Genomic DNA, 16,392 nt, shown 5'->3' with positions numbered 1-16,392 from the left:
TTGTTCTTGGTTAACCCAGGAAGGGCACTGGACTGAGAGCTGGTCTGGATGGATGGAGGGCTGGGCCATGGAGGTGGCAGACATTGCAGAAGCAGGACATTAAGAGGTGTGGAGAGGAAGAGTCCTGGCAATGCAACATCCTGACATGAGTGGTGATGAGTGCATACTAACACATGGTACCAGGAGTGGGATGACTGAGCCCACCTTTATTACAAAGGAGACAATAGAAGATCTGTTGATGCTTTTTGCCCACCACTACACCTGTGCTGAAGCCCCGTGGCTGTTCCTGGAGGGGCAAGAAGAGGCCCAGTGGACCACCTGGCAGCAGCACACTGTGCTCCTTGAGCTGCTTCAACAATAGCGAGAGTGACAGTTTCACAAGTCAGTGCTCCAGAGAATGGCCAGCCCAATCCCATTGAGAGCAGCATCATTTCCTGCTCTTCCCTTCCAACAGGGCACCTTCTTAGGGCAGGATGTGCCAAGGCAGTGGGGCCTCTGGTAGGAGGCAGTGAATGCCGGGAATATCCCGTCAAATTATGCTACTACTAACCTATAGCACCTAAAATAGTTGAGACCATTTAAGGATCTCAAAGCACTTTTCAGAGTCAGGGGAAGGTGCAGAGAACCAGCAAAATTATATAATTTTGAAATACAGTGCTGACACAGAATATGGTTATTTTTCGTCTTCCCCATTCATACTGTACAACTGGTGACAGCCTTTTACATACCAGATAAAACAAATATCTGTGTATATGTACACACACACCCTAAAATATAAACACATACACAGAACAATTCATTATTGTGAAGACATTGGTAATAATTCTATATCGTTCAGCTTGTGTTGAGACTGGAACTTAAAGCCATGCTAAATATCCTCCATTTCAGAGATTAAGAATTGAATTTAGCCTCCAGGTTTTGCACAGTAACTTCACAGAACAACTGAATTCTCTGTGTAATTTTTCTGGGGGAAAATATGTAGTTGCTTTTGCAGTGGAAACATTTTTAAATGCCCCCTTTTTGAAATGTTGCACTGATTTCCTCATCTCTCTTTGGGCTCCCGTCAGTTAGAATGTTGCAAAGTCTTCAAATTTCACCCCATGAGTCATATCTACTATCTCTCAAACACTGGTTACGGGTAGGTATTTGAACATGAAATAATCACATTTAAATATTATAGCTATAATTTGTCACAGCCAAAATGAGTTTTGCCATGAGATGCGAAATCCTGGCCTCATCAAAGTTTATGAGAGTTTTGCTATTGACTCTGGTGGTGGTTGGGACTGGAGGGGCAGGATTTCATACCAGAAGTTTAGTTCAGTATTAATATTCTCCAGGCACTAGCTGGAGCAGGTCTGCAGTCTTACAAAACGGTGCTATTACATCAGTCTGCTTTTAACCAGTGATTGTGTTAAAACTATTTGTTACGCGTATGATTACAGGAGAATGATGATGGAGGGGGTCATATGCTGAAATAGTTCCGTTTTCTCACAACAAAGTAGGAAGGAGCTGTTGACAGTGCATCAGGAATGTGAACATTCCTGTCCTAGGAAATTAGACGTCTACATAGATATGACCATTCTACACAAAAGTGTACTTCCCACAACTATAAAAGGCAAAACACTGTTAGGGTAGGAATTCCCAAGATAAGTCAGGGAGCAGAAAGATAGACAAATCAGATATTTCTAAAAACAATTTGAATACTGATTTCAGATTTTAAAGGGCAAATGGAAGACCTGTCAAAGAATAATATGAACCAAACCCCAAAACTATGAATATTAATGCATCGTGTCTGTCTGCTATTAATTACAAGAACATAATAATAAAAAAGAATAGCAGACACATTTATGTAGGGTCCTTTGATGCTTTAATTTAATCTGAACACTATCGTGGCATACAATCATCTTTTGACTTAAAATAGGGACTGCCTAATTATATTAGGTAAGAGATTCTGGATTTTCAGCAGTCTGCTGTTCACTGTGGCAGTAGCAGACAATTACTCAGGCACATAATATAAATAACAAACAGTAATAATTCTCTGTTCCCTCTAAATAGATACTTCCTATTCTTTGTTGTAACTTCCAGAAGTTAGTAGGTTTAACATTCTCTGTATTGCCTTCTGCAGTGCCACAGAGATGATTCTGTGTTTTAGCCACACTTTCTGACTTCATTTGGATTCAACCCCCTTCCTATGTCAGATCCATTTGCCTCATTATCTCTTTTTTTTCTTCTGAATTCTGTGCAACTTTAACTCCAACCCTAAACATTATCTACCAACATCCAAACAAGACTAATTTTAAAGCATAGTTTTCACAAGCACCAAAACCACTCCTATTTGTCAACTTCGGTGTAGTTTGTCAACCCAGCCACATAGATTTTTACAAAGCAAACATTGCATCATTTTATCAAATTATACAATTGCTTCAGCACAAATATACAACACCGGGCCAAAAATGTTAATGATCACGCTATTCTAGAAAAATAACTTGACATGTTTTTATATTGATGAGAAAAACAAATAAAGCATAGCATCAATATTCTTCTTTCTTTAATGTCTGTTGTCAGAGGTAACAATGCAGCAGTACAGCTGTAGCAGCACAGAAGCCAGTAAACAGAGCTGAAAACAGGGCAGTACTATTGGGGTGCTCGTTAAGGGTTGTTTTGGTGGGGTTTTTTGTTTTTGTCTCTCTCTCTGACAGGAAGCAGGCGGTATACAAATACAGAGGCGGTAGTGATAGTCATTTAAGCAGTGGAAGAGACAATGAAGATGATTGGATGTGGAACCTGCGGGATGTACATGATCCTGGAGGGGGAACCTCAAAAGAGCTTCATTTGTATGAAGTGCCGCCTCATAGAGCTAATGAAAGAGAAGATTCGAGGGTTGGAGATGCAGGTGAAAACTCTGGTTGAGTTTAGAAGGGGGTTCAAGCAGATGATGGAGCAAAGGAATGAGGAGGCTTGTTATGTTAAATCCTTGGAAAGTACTTGTATTCAGAGAGAAATCAGCACAGAACACAGAGAGACGCAAACCCATGAAAAGTCTTTGAGAGGAGACTCAAAGAGCGTGGATTATTTAGCCTAACCAAAAAATGGTTGAAGGGAGATATGATTGCTCTCTATAAATACAGCAGAGAGATAAATACCAGGGAGGAAGAGGAATTATTTTAGTTCAGCACCAGTGTGGACACAAGAACTAATGGATATAAACTGGCCATCAGGAAGTTTAGACTTGAAATTAGATGCAGGTTTCTAACCATCAGAGAAGTGAAGATCTGGAATAGCCTTCCAAGGGAAGCAGGGGGGGCAAAAAACCTAGCTGGCTTCAAAACCGAGCTTGATAAATTTATAGAGGGGATGGTATGATGGGACAGCCTAGTTTGGCAATTGACTGATCTCTGACTACTGGCCTGTGAAAGGATATTAGATGGGGTGGGTTCTGAGTTATTACAGAGAATTCTCTCTTTGAAGTCTGACTGGTGAGTCTTGCCCACATGCTCAAGGTTTAACTGATCGACATATTTGTGGTTGGGAAGGAATTTTCCCCCAGGGCAGATTGGCAAAGGCCCTGGGGGGGTTTTCGCCTTCCTCTGTAGCATGGGGCATGGCTCACTTGCTGGTGGATTCTCTGTACCTTAAAGTCTTTAAACCATGATCTGAGGACTTTAATATCTCAGTCATAGGTTAGAGGTTTATTACAGTGGGTGAGTGAGGTTCTGTGGCCTGCATTGTGCAGGAGGTCAGACTAGATGATCATATTGGTCCCTTCTGACCTTAGAGTCTATGAGCCTTTGTGGGAGAGAGTCACAGAAGTCGAATATATCCAAGACAAATAACAGATGTAATGTGAAGGTAGCAGTAGGAGGCATTTAACTAGTGATCTCCTTGTTTTTATTTTTTTTGAGATTATATTCCATTTAACAATTCCTCCCAAATTCCAACCCCTTTGCCTGCACTCTACCATTAATCTCCCTCTGCCAGGAGTGTCGTGTCATAATTCTAAACCACTGAGTAGCTTCAAACAGCTGCCATTTAAAAAAAATAACCCCCACCCTCTTCTCCCTCCTTACCTCTGGCATAGAATGTCTGCCCAGATCACACTGATCCAAGGTTTTGGTTGAGCCACGTTCAGTCATGGGGTAGTCATGACAAGTTTATGGTCCCATATATTGCAATCTAATAGAAACTAGAAAGCCAATCCCAGTAAAGCGTGATATCTCAGACCTTGTTATTGGGAAACCATCAAATATTCTAGGGCATTTTTTAAAACTGACATTTCTTAAATGTATGGGTTACACTCATTTCTCCCATTAAAGCCAGTGCAGTTGCACTCATGGGAGGAACTGGGCTTTAGAAGTGGGAGTAGGAGAGGACGACAGCCATCCAATACCACTTTAAAAAAAATTCTATTCATATTTTTAAAATAGTTTCAAGTGAAATGTCACACAAACAAGAAACAAATGTCAGGGTTTTTGGGGGTTTTTTAATTCACATTAGGGACGACTTCCATACCCAGCTCATGAATAATGCAACCAGACTTAACTCATACTAGTAAAATTTTGTGTATCAGACCACAGCATTATGAATTCTCTCTTAAACATTGGAGTCACTCTCAAATCAATCATTTGATCCAAAGGCTGAAATGTGTTGTCACTTAGTCTAATACCTGAAAAAACACTCATTGAATTAAATCAGCAAAGGAATAATCATATTATTCTGCATTGTACCCCAATAGACACAACAGAACATCAGCAAATGCAGAGTGATTTTGTTTCATTGTCATCTTACCTGTTGGAGCAATAGAAGTTTGAATGTCCTTCATGGTTTACATTCCATCTTTTGGAAGCAGTAGCATTCCCAAGGCTGTTGCATTCCAAATTCTTCCTGTAGCATTTACACCTGTTTTGCACTTCTCAGGATCTGAGAAGTTACATCAATTCCTAACTACTAAAAGAACCACCTCACTGAATAGCTACTTTGTGACAATACAGTTGTCCCAGTATTTGCTTAATTTTCGTATCAATTTCTGTTGAATTGGTTACAAGAAACCTTCCTTCTCAATATGGAGCACTGATAAATGGTTAGAGCATGGGAATGGGAGTAACATGTTCTGTAATCTATTTCCAGGTCTTCCACTGTGTGACATTGGCAAACATACATCTCTTTTTTTCCATCTGCACGCTGGGAATACCACCTACTTCCCAGGTATTTGAGAGGATCCATTAATTAGTATCTGTAAAATGCTTTAAGATCCTCATGTAAAAAGTCATTATATAAAGCCAAACATATTATTCTATGTGGAAAGCCAATAGTATTTCTCTTTTTCTTTCTTTATGTTGTGTGGTGTTTTGATTTTTTTTTAATTAATGGCCAGGAAAATATCAAGGATTTTTCTTGAATCTCCTAGGCATCTGTCTAGACTTAGTATGGTGTAGCTCTTTTGTCTCCCCTCTTTAACATGGCCAACATTTTCAATCTGATGTTACACCCTGATTATTTCTGCTCAGCACATGCTAGACTTCTGCATGTGGTGCGAGATAGCTAGTGCCTTTGTATCCAAATATCAAACAGAGTTAGATGGAAAAGCACCAAAACTCCTCCCAGAAGATTTCTCTCTGTACAGGCTGGTTGTTCTTTGTCTGAAAGATGAAATTGGTAAATAAAAGGTTTAAACAAGAAAAAAAGTGAGCCTTGTTTTAATTTTTTAAGCAGACTTGGCCTCAGTCTGATCCCTTTGAAAGGAATTCCACAGCTGAGATCAATTTTCCCCTAGCACCTGAGAATCTTTATACCTTGGGTCTCTCTAGCTGTATTCTCTCTCTGGAAATCATAGCAGATGGTTGAGCTGTGTTTTGAAATTGCCTGTTTTCAATCCCTCAATGACATCTCAGATTAGACCAGCGCTTTGAATACAGCCTGGAAATGAATGGGGAGCAAGTGGAGTTTGTTGAGCACCCATGTAATAAATTCACAGTGACCTGTCTGGTTTATAAACTGATCTGATGAGTTTTGCGCCCCAGATGCAGCCTCTATTTGGTGGATAAATTCAACCCCATGTAGAATGATTAGCCGTAGTCCAGCCTGGAGATGACAAAAGTATGGACCACAGTCCATGTCTAAGAGGAAAGGCACAGTCCCCTGGCCAGATGAAGTATGAAGCCAGCTTTCCACTGCTGTTTCTCCAGGAGCAGTGAGGAATTCAGCATGAGCCCTAATCTGTGGTCTGATGCTGTGGGATGATGGGGAGGTTAGCATATGGCCACGGTCCTCTAAGCATTTCCCCCTCCTCCTCACCAATATCACTCCTGTCTTTCCAGGACTGAACATGAGCCGACTGCTTTTCATCTATCTGCTCGTGCCTTCCCGGTAACGGGGAATCTTAGTGACAGCAGAGGCTGCATTAACAAGGAGAGACGTAGAGCTGAGTGTGATCTGCATATTGGTGACACGGGGGCACATGGCATTTCATGATTTCTGAATGGACAGATCAACTTTGAAGAAGGAGTACTGAGCCCTGTGGAACTGCAAAGGCCAGGCATTTAGGTGTGCCCATGGGAAATCTCTTGGATCTATCTGAAGGGAATGAGTACATCCATTAATCTTTTTATAATATAAGAATCACTACTCTGTAGTTTGATCAACTGCTAATTTAATAAATAGCTGTTGAGGCATCCTGCTTATAATCACAACCATATTTCGAATCACATGGCCTCCAAAGTTCAATGGGCATTTGATTAGCTGACCATTTCAACCATTTGATCAAATGGCTTGTTTGAGAAAGCTGCCAATGTGTACGTGCGTGCGTGCACACACAATTGCTTTCAATGAGTTCTTGTTCTGCTTCCTTCCCAACTCCATGTCATTTCGCCCCCTAAAGGAAACGTCTCTGTATACATCCCACCACCACTGATGCTCAAAGAAAACAGATGTGATCAGAACAGCCACTTTTCTAGCTGCCCCTAATTGCCATCACAATATATATTGTTGACATGATCCTCATTTGTTAGGGGGTAGGAGAAGGACTCTAAATGACGGCAGTTTGTCCACCTAATATACATTAATCTGACTAGGAGCTGTTGTCTGAACACAATATACTTCCACTCCCCACTACTTTATTTTTCTGCAATATTAGAGATTCTCTTTTGGAGCAAGTGGCAGAATGCATCCTCTGAATCACTAATGAGGAATTTAGAAAACTACAGATTAAACCTGAAACTTCTTCAGCTGAAAGAAGGGGTGATCATGCTGCTTAACAGTGCAGGCTTTGGAAGTATAACAAAGTGAGGCAGAGAATGCTGCCACCTTCTGTTTAAACACGGAGCTATCTGCTAACCATGGCTTTTGGCAAAATGATTTGCCTGGAAATATAATTACATCTGCCACCTGTTGTTTCCTCATCCTCTGTCCAGCGGGGAAAGTGTGCAGTGGAACGTCTTGTGCAGATAGTGTATTTTTTTTGTTTTTTAAACATAACCTGTTGCTCTGTGTTCATGCCAGAGAAGGCAAGGTCAAGGAAATGCACCTTGTACTTGGAAGGGAAAATGTTGAGGTTTGTACTGTCCTTCTCTGCATTGCACAGCATGTCTAGGAGGAATTTATGTCCTCCTTAGGAGTGTCTTGAAGCACTTAACACCTCTTTTTTCAAACAGGGAACACAGTCCACCCACCAATCAACCTGGACGGATTTTCCCTCTCTGTTTACATAGTCCCAGAAATGTTTGCCTCAGTCTGAGCTGCGTTGAGGCTCCTGTCTTAACACTCACTTCCAACATCACATATTTAGCTCCATTCTCTTGTGAGGAGTGCGGTTTTTAGAAACTACAAAGTGGCTGAGTGGCATATTCTCAGAGAAGGGCAACAATACATAGGAAACATGCCACATAACAGAAAATTTGAGACGAGTTTGGAAAAAAAAAAAAAAAGAATTGGAAGACACCTGTAACATTGAGTACGTAACGTGAACATAGATGTCATTGGCCCACACTTTCAGTGAACGGTTACCCTTAGCAGTGATGCAAGAATCTGGGTTGTGGTATTCCATCATTACAACACAAACGCCCCACGTGAGAAAGAGACCAACCAGGGTCCAGGTGAGTTTGTGGGGCCTGCAGTTAGAAAAATCACCTTTTTACTTACAAATGGAGCAAATATGATACAGAAAATCAGCCCCACACACTGACTATTGGCACCTCACAATCTATTTTTCTCCGCATCACTTTTTAGGGTAGAACCACATTAAGTAAGAGGGGCTTATGTATAGAAGCAGGAGGTTCCAAGTTAGAGGTCTTTGTGGCTACTAGTTTATTGTAGTTAATGCATGAGTGCTGGCTATGAGCTCCTGTGAACCCCAAATGCTTGAGAACTAGAACCAGTTGGAAGCAATATGAAATCTAGTGGCACGTGTTTGTGTCTTTGTGCCATTGTTCTCTACTAGTTGAAATTACTTAGGTGTTTCTGGCTGTCATTTTATAGTGGTTGACTCACAAAGAACTTTAACCCTGCTGTGATGGAGCTGTCAAAAACTGAACAAAATGATTAGTGAAATTGCACCATTATTTCTGATTCTCACAGGACTGGAAATGAACCCATATTTCACTTTTCAAAATTCTTTGCAAAATTTTTAGTTTCAATTTCTATTGAAAATATCAAAATGATTATCTACATTTTTCAGTTAGTGAAAAATCCCACATTTAGGTAAACATTTTCAATACATACTTTGACAAAATTTGAACTGAAAAGCCTGGAAAAATTGAGTCTTTTTTCAGAACAAATATTTTTGAAAAAAAATTCCATGAAAAAAGTTTGAAAACGTTCAGCCAGTTTTAGTTCTGTAACTAAAGAAGGCTTTCCTTTAGCCCCAAGTGGTTGAAGTTGGTTTTAGGAAGAGGTCTTCAAGTTCTACCTTCACTGATGGTTGAAGCCGATGTTACTACAATTTAAAAAAACTCAGTGATATTTCCTTAGATTAAAAAATCTAATTTTCTTTTCAATATTTACATTTGTTTCCTTTTTGTATGGTCTCATCTTGGAGAGTGAAGCCAGTCCTGACTGTTTACTTAGTTTCACTTTCTGGGTTTCATACAGAAGCACCAGGCTCTTGTGGTGGGGTTTCCAACACTGCAAGGGAATATTTTAAAAGTTTTAATGAAAACATTCATATTAAGGTTTTGTAAATCTAATAACCAAACAAATTTGGAGCCTAGTAACTTGACTATCTCTTTAAGCAATCAGGAAAGAATTTCACTAACCTATAAATGGTGTTCCTCCAGTGAAGGAAGCTCTGTCCACAACTGAATAGGTTTTTGCTTAAGTCATACTTGACCAAGCACATGCAACAAATGAAATGACAGAATTTCTCTGATGGCCTCTGTCATCTCAAGTGCCCAGGTCGCTCTGGATATGGCATTCAATTAGCACACTTACAATTTGTGAAGGAGACAAAACACATGGATGAAAGTTAAAGATCAGCCAAGGAAGAACTCTATTCCAAGAACTCCACTCTAAGTAAAAAGTGAGCTTTATGTCACAGTACGCAGTGATACATATATGCATAACAAAGCTGAAACTAGGAAAAGTAAAATAGATCTATGTGCTTATGTGGGTCCCTCCACCAGAATATTTTAGCACCTTAAAAACATTAATTCATTTATCCCATAAGATAAGTGGTTGTGTCCTCATTTTTCAGACACAAAATTGGAGCTAAGAAATTAAACCCCAGATCTTCCAAGTATTTAGGTGCCTAACTCACTGAAGCCAATGGAAGCATCTGGGCTTAAGTAGCTTGGCGAAGATCACATAAAAATTCTGTGATGAGCTAGGAACTGGATCCCATAATCACAAGTCCCAGTCCAGTGGCAAAAAGCAAGGTTACTTACCAGTAACTGATGTTCTTCGAGATGTGTTGTTCATGTCCATTCCATTATAGGTGAGTGCACACCACTGTGCATGGTTCCCAGGACTTTTTTCCCTGAGCAGACCCTGTAGGGCAGTCTCTGATGCCCCCTGGAGTCCCACATGCATGCCGTGGTATATGAGGCACTGCCGGCCCTACGCCCCCTCAGTCCTTTCTTTCTGCCAACTCTGGCAGTGAGGATGGGCGGTGGTTTGTGGAATAGACATGAGCAACACATCTCGAAGAGCATCAGTTACTGGTAAGTAACCTTGTTTTCTTCTTTGAGTGATTGTTCATGTCCATTCCACTATAGGTGACTAACAAGCAATACCTTGGAGGTGGGTAGGAGTTGCCGGTGAGCTGCCGTCAGCACTGCTCTGCCGAATCCCGCGTCCTCTGTTGCCTGCTGGGCTATGGCACTTAAGCTCTGATTGTTTGCTGTGATGGTTCCTGGAAGGGACACCCTCGCCTGCTAGTCGCAGAACTTGATGCATGATGTAACCTGCGAGGAGATGCCATCTCCTCTCCTCCTCCGAACCGTGCAGTTTGGAAAAACACGGAGAAATTTATTTCAGTTACAATGAAATTGGGAAACCATCTTGGGCAGGAACGCTGGATGCAGCCTCAACTGCACCTTATCCTTATAGAATACTGTATAAGGGGGCTCCGAGGTCAGGCCCTAAGCTCGGAGACCCTCCTAGCTAAGGTAATGGCACCAGGAAGGCTACCTTTTCTGAAGGCACGAGCAGGGGGCTTGAAGCCATGGGTTCAAAAGGGGGGCCCATGCATCTCGAGAGGACCCGGTTGAGACCCCAGGGAGGCCCCAGGTCACAGACCTGCAGGTAGAGCTTCTCCACCACTGAGAGAAACCTGACAGACATGGGGTAAGAGAGCAGCGGTCTCCCTTCTGGAAGAACATCACCACCATGCCCGGGTGCAACGGCCAGTTGTGGCGGGGTAGGAACGACCTGCTGAGGCTACCTGCCTTGTCGTTCCCCACTCCCGGAGTCTTTGCAGAGGGCTGAGGGGCGCTCTCCCCCCTGCCTGTCTATGCAAACCACGGCTGCGGTGTTGTCCGTCAGCACCTGCCCCACTCTGGCTGTCGGGAATCGGAGGGACACCTCATACACTAGGCGGATGGCCCTCAGCTCCTTCACGTTGCTGTGCAGAAGCTTCTCCTCCTCCGACCAGAGCCTCTGGTTGCCTGGGTCGGCGATGACGTGGGCTCTCCATCCTACAGTGGAAGCATCAGCATTTAGGGTGACCAACTGGACCAGTTCCTTGAATGGAACACCTTTCATCATTGCTCGGGGAGTCCACCACCAGCAGGTAGGCCAAAGGGCAGGGCTAAACTATTTAACTGTTGTCTGACCCCCTGGGGGACACCTGTTGGGGGGCTGAGGATGAGCTGGGGGGTTGATTCCTACTTCTGAACCCTCTATTCCTGTCCCTATTTCTAAGGATTGAAACACCCTAGAGGGAGGCCTTGACTGCTGCTGTGCCTGGGGCCATGCCTGCCGCCTGGAAGTCTGGGGCATGTACAGGTCCAGGGAGCGAAGTATGGCCCTGGAGTCCTTCAGACCGTGCAGCTTTGCATCAGTCTGATCGGAGAATAGGGCCGACCCATTGAAGGGGAGGTCCTGAATTGATGGCTGCACCTCCTGGAACAGACCCGAGGATTGCAGTCATGAGCACCTTCTCATGGCAATGGTGGAGGCTATGGCCCTGCCCGCCGAGTCAGCAGCATCACTGGCTGTCTGGAGCACTGCCCTAGCCATCGTGATTCCCTCATCCAGGATGGTGGTAAAGTCTGCGGTCTGGTCCTGGGACAGGGCCTCCGCAAACTGCCTGAGGGAGTCCCACAAATATGTATATACACCCAGGAGGGCCTGATGATTGGCAGTCCTGAACTGCAGGGCTGCTGTTGAATAAATTTTTCTCCAAAACAAATCCAGCTTCTTGCGGTCTTTGTTCTCGGCAATGGAACCAGGCTGACCTTGCCTGTCCCTCTGGTTGGCTGAGTCTACCACCAGGGTTCCCGGGGCTGGGTGAGTGAACAAATACTCAAATTCTTCGGCCGGGACATAATACTTTTTCTCAGCCACCTTTGAGGTAGGGGCGACCGAGGAAGGGGTTTGCCACAGGGCTTTTACAAGTTTGAGTACCCTGTTGTGGACTGGTAAGGCCATCCTCGCTGGGGCAGCCATCGCCAGCATATTGAGAGGGTATCATTGGCCTCCTCTAACTCCTTCATCTCCAGCCCCAACTTAGAGGCCATCCTCTTGAGGAGCTCCTGGGTGAACCCTGAAATCCTCCAGTGGTGCCATGTGGTTCCAGGAGACTGCCTCGTCCGGTGAGGAGGGAGAGGACTGCCAAGGCACATCCTGAGGGTATTCCCTCACTTGATGAAGGGATGCACCCGTAGAGGGTCCCTCCAGGGGGTCCAACTCCTCGTCCGAGGAATGGTGTGTATGGGCCTTCTCCTGAGCTGGAGGCACAGACCGAAGACCCTCTGACAGGATGGATTGTGGCCCCTGTCCCATCTGGATGCCCCATGGGGCCCAATAAGCCCATTGCTGCGGCCATTGACCCTGGGGCCAAACTGGGGCTGATTGCGCCATCGGCTGGGGGGGGGGGGCATCAGCTGTCCTGATGACTGTCCCCCCTGTGGGACCCCGAGCCACTAGACCTGCGGTGCCATGCACGGCCTCAGTCCCCGGCGCCGCCCAGTGCCAGGGACCATTCTCTCGATGCCTCCAAGATAGAGGATGACGAGGCCTGCCTCCGTCGCCATGAACGGTGCCGGCAAGTATAGGTGTGCTCCGAGTAGCTCGAGGTAGCGGAGCGCCGTCTCTGCACCAAGGACTTACGGTACCTCTTACTCTTCAGTGACCGAGACTGGCGCTGCTCCGAACTCCGCGGTGCCGAGCCTGACTCCGGTGACTGGGTTCCGTGCCGCTTTGGTGCGGGAAGGCCCCTTGGTGCCGAATCCTCCCATGGTGACCGGATTCTGCTCCACCTTAGTGCAGGCGAACTCAGTGCCATGGATGCGGAGCCGGAGCTGTCTGAGCATCGCCTGGCGGACTTCAAATGGTGCTGCCTCTTGGCCTATGCTGCCTCCGTTGCTGGGGACCGACATTGGCTCCGAGAGGGAGACTCCGCATCCTGCGTTGAAGCAGACCGGCTCAACGACGCCAACCTGAAGCAACTGCTGGGGGAGCGTCTTCACCCTACCCCCATACCAGGGATCTCCACTGCCCTTCGGGGGGACCCAACTTGGGTTTTCCCCGGGACACCAGCCCCTTCTCCCTCGGTGGAGTGTGGGGGAAGGTGGCGTAGGCAAGGCCAATAAGGCTCTTGCTGCCTGAAAAACCTCCGGTGTCGACAGCGTCAGCAGGGGCACTCTCCCACGCCCAGGAGTCGGGGGAGGCTCCCTGCTCAGAGATGCAAGCACTGGAGAAGACTCGATGGGCTGGGGAGGGGAGTGTCTGCGCTCCGCACGCTGCCTCTTCTTCTTAGTCACCGGGGACGTTGCTCAGTGCTGAGTTGATCCTGGTGCCAGCGGTGCACTCTGCACCGAGGAGACACTCAGTGCCGAGGAGTGGGACGGCTCGGATCCCAGGCGGAGCGCTGCCTCCATGAGCAGGGCTTTTAACCGGATCTCTTGGTACTTCTGGGTCTGCGGTTTAAAAGCCCTGCAGATCTTACATTTATCCTTCCTGTGCTCTTCCCCAAGGCACTTAAGGCACCAAACGTGGGGGTCGCTAAGCGGAAAAGCCTTCCTGCACACGGCTTAAACCCAGGTGGCTGGGGCATGGCCCTGCCACTCTAAGTCCCTAAGGGACTTCCTTTCTATCTACACTTAACACTGCTTGACAACTACTTAAAACTAACTAAAGTACTTTGAATAACAAAGAGTTCAAACAAGGGGAATAGTACTTGCTGTGAGCAAGGCTGGTTCCAGCAACCGGCACGGGCGGAAAGAAGGAACTGAGGGGGCGTAGGGTCAGCAGTGCCTCATATACTGTGACATGCACGCGGGACTCCAGGGGGCACCGGAGCCGGCCCTACCGGGTCTGCTAAGGGGAAAAAAGTTCCGGGAACCGTGCATGGTGGCATGCACTCACCTATAATGGAATGGACATGAGCAATCACTTGAAGAAGAACCACAAGTCTATCCTTCCTATCTGCAAATAAATCAGTGCTGTGCTGCCAATATCCTAACGAAGGAGTTTCCACAACATTTTTCTCCATTAGCCTGTGATAGGGTTTGGATTCCAGGGCTGCTTTTGCTGTAAAGAGGAGGGCAAAGGATATTAAGTTATTTTTGCATTTCAGCAAAATCTCTCAATCGATTGTTAAGGTGGAAACCAGTACCACTTGGCACAGTTGTGAGAAATGTTTATACTTTGTTCCCCAAATTATACTGAGTATTGCCAGTGTAGAAAAGGGTTCCGTCTGTGAAATCTGAAATAAATGCTGGGGTGTGAGGATCTTGGGGTGCTGGGTATCTTCTTTCAGGATCTGAAAACAGCCACCTTTCCACTATTACCAGCTGCTCCATGCCAAAAACCAAACATTTGCTCTTCAGTGCTATTTTATGAGCCACAGGGATAAGTCCTCTCTGAAAAGAATGATTCAACAGAATCCAAAGGAAGGAGTGAACTCCATCCAGTATCAGACAAGTTACTCCAAAGCTCCCATCCATTTAGTGATAGATTTTCAACGAGGGGCTCCTGGGAGCACCCAAGAGTCCTCCAGTACATTCCTGAACTACATTTTTCGTCACCATTGCAACTGGTTATTGAATTTCACAAGCTTCTTCCCGAGTTTTGGCTGCTACAAAGGTTAGAGCTAACATGCTTGGAAAAGTTAACAGAAAAGCAGGAAGAACAGAGGGGCTGATCTTGACCTACTTACCACAGGCAGACTAAAAGGGGCACTCCTTCAAAAAACGCGCTTGACAGAAGTCAGCTTTTTCACTACCTCAGACCACTAAGGACAATTCGGAGGTGTGGCATAGTTGGTGAAGGTAGCAGAGAACTAGAATTGTATTGTTGTGCCACAAAAGCTACATTTATTAGTTTTCCTCTTCCTTTTCACATTTGTCAGCAAATAGTCTTCTCATGATATTTCTCCAAAATCTCTTCTCCCTCTGGAGGCTCCCTAGGAGAATTTAAAGTAGAGCAATCTCCGACTCAAGATGAGAAAGCTCAGTGCTCTACAAGAAAAAGAAAGACAGGTGCTCGGTACATCTGCTGTGCCACTCAGATTCTGTGATTTCATTGGTCATTCATGCTTAAGTGCATAATGGGGGAAAACCTGTTGAGTAGTGAGAGCTCTCACTTGGATAAAATTATTTATTCCATAGTTTTGCTGATGACTGCCAAAATCAAAGCATAGGAATAAAGTTTGTTCCAGAACCACCAGATGTTTGTCTCCCTCTATTCAAACCATTCAAAAGTTTTTGAAAAAACATCTTTTCTGCACTCTAAAAATTGCCTCAAGTCATTTTCACAGAACATATCAAATACTGGGATATAATCAGCACTTCTAAAAAGAAAGTTATTTGCAACTAGTTAAAGGAATAAGTGAAGATGCCAGGAGCAACAGTTGCATATTTTATTAGAGGAATAGCAGTGATGTGTTAGGAGAAAAACAGTAAGAGGCAACATTTCAGAAGCACTCAACAATAAGGCTACATATATACAGGGATAAAAAACTCATGGCTGGCTCAGGTCAGCTGATTTGGGCTTGAGATCTGGGGCTGGAAAAAAAAAATCACTCTGTAGCTGTTTGGGCTCAGGTTGGGGCGATTTTTAGCCCTGGGGCCTGAGCCCACGACACTGAGTCGGCTGACCCTGGCCAGCTATGGCTGTGCCGCAGATCTTTTATCCCTGTGCAGATGTACTCTAAGAAATTAGTTTCAGTAACAGTACAACAGTGTTGAACAGTGGTGGATTGTGATGAGGGCTTTATAGCCAGAGATTATAGTTTAGCATGAAGTCAGTCAGGTTTGGAGAGGGAGTAAGTGTCCCTGGCATGATTTCAAGATGGAAATATTAGGAGGTAGAGCTGGTGATTGTGGAAAAATGTGGTTGTATACTGGAAGAGGTCTGAATATATTGGGAATGGTCAGCCTGTGAGGAGCCTGAGAGATTGTATACAGGTATTCTTGACAGTTGCTCCTGGGAGAGAGAAATATCCCTATTTGGGCACTCACCTGTGGCTACTACAGCCCTTGATGGCTTCCTGAAGATAGATGAGAGGACTAGATTATGCTTCATGAACTGGGAATATGGAAATCTAAGATATTGGTGAAGGCTGGGTGCATTGGTTCCGTACTATTTTCCCTCAACTTCAGCAAAAGATACCTCAGGATTGGGATGGAAATATCTTTCTGTGGTTTATAAGCCTTCAGCCGAGACATAAAACTCTAATATGCAAAATAGTTTCAAGCCATTTGCATTGAAATTCATGGATTCTCCCCTATTCCAACAGAA

General features: G+C 44.8%; 1 long non-coding RNA gene across 1 annotated transcript in view; it reads left to right on the top strand.

The window, feature by feature from the left end:
* Positions 1–6,661, top strand: part of LOC137162571 (uncharacterized) — a 47,857-nt gene extending 41,196 nt beyond the window's left edge. Inside the window, exon 3 of the long non-coding RNA XR_010922408.1 lies at positions 6,315–6,661. This is a non-coding gene — a long non-coding RNA (uncharacterized lncRNA). The remainder of the gene's footprint in view (positions 1–6,314) is intronic.
* The last annotated feature ends 9,731 nt before the right edge of the window (positions 6,662–16,392 follow it).

The sequence above is a fragment of the Emydura macquarii genome, unplaced genomic scaffold (assembly GCF_026122565.2).
Source record: "Emydura macquarii macquarii isolate MOO-44397 ecotype Brisbane River unplaced genomic scaffold, CSIRO-AGI_Emac_v2 contig_2432, whole genome shotgun sequence".
NCBI classification, from domain to species: Eukaryota; Metazoa; Chordata; order Testudines; family Chelidae; genus Emydura; species Emydura macquarii.
This window is presented reverse-complemented; position numbering and strand designations above follow the sequence as displayed.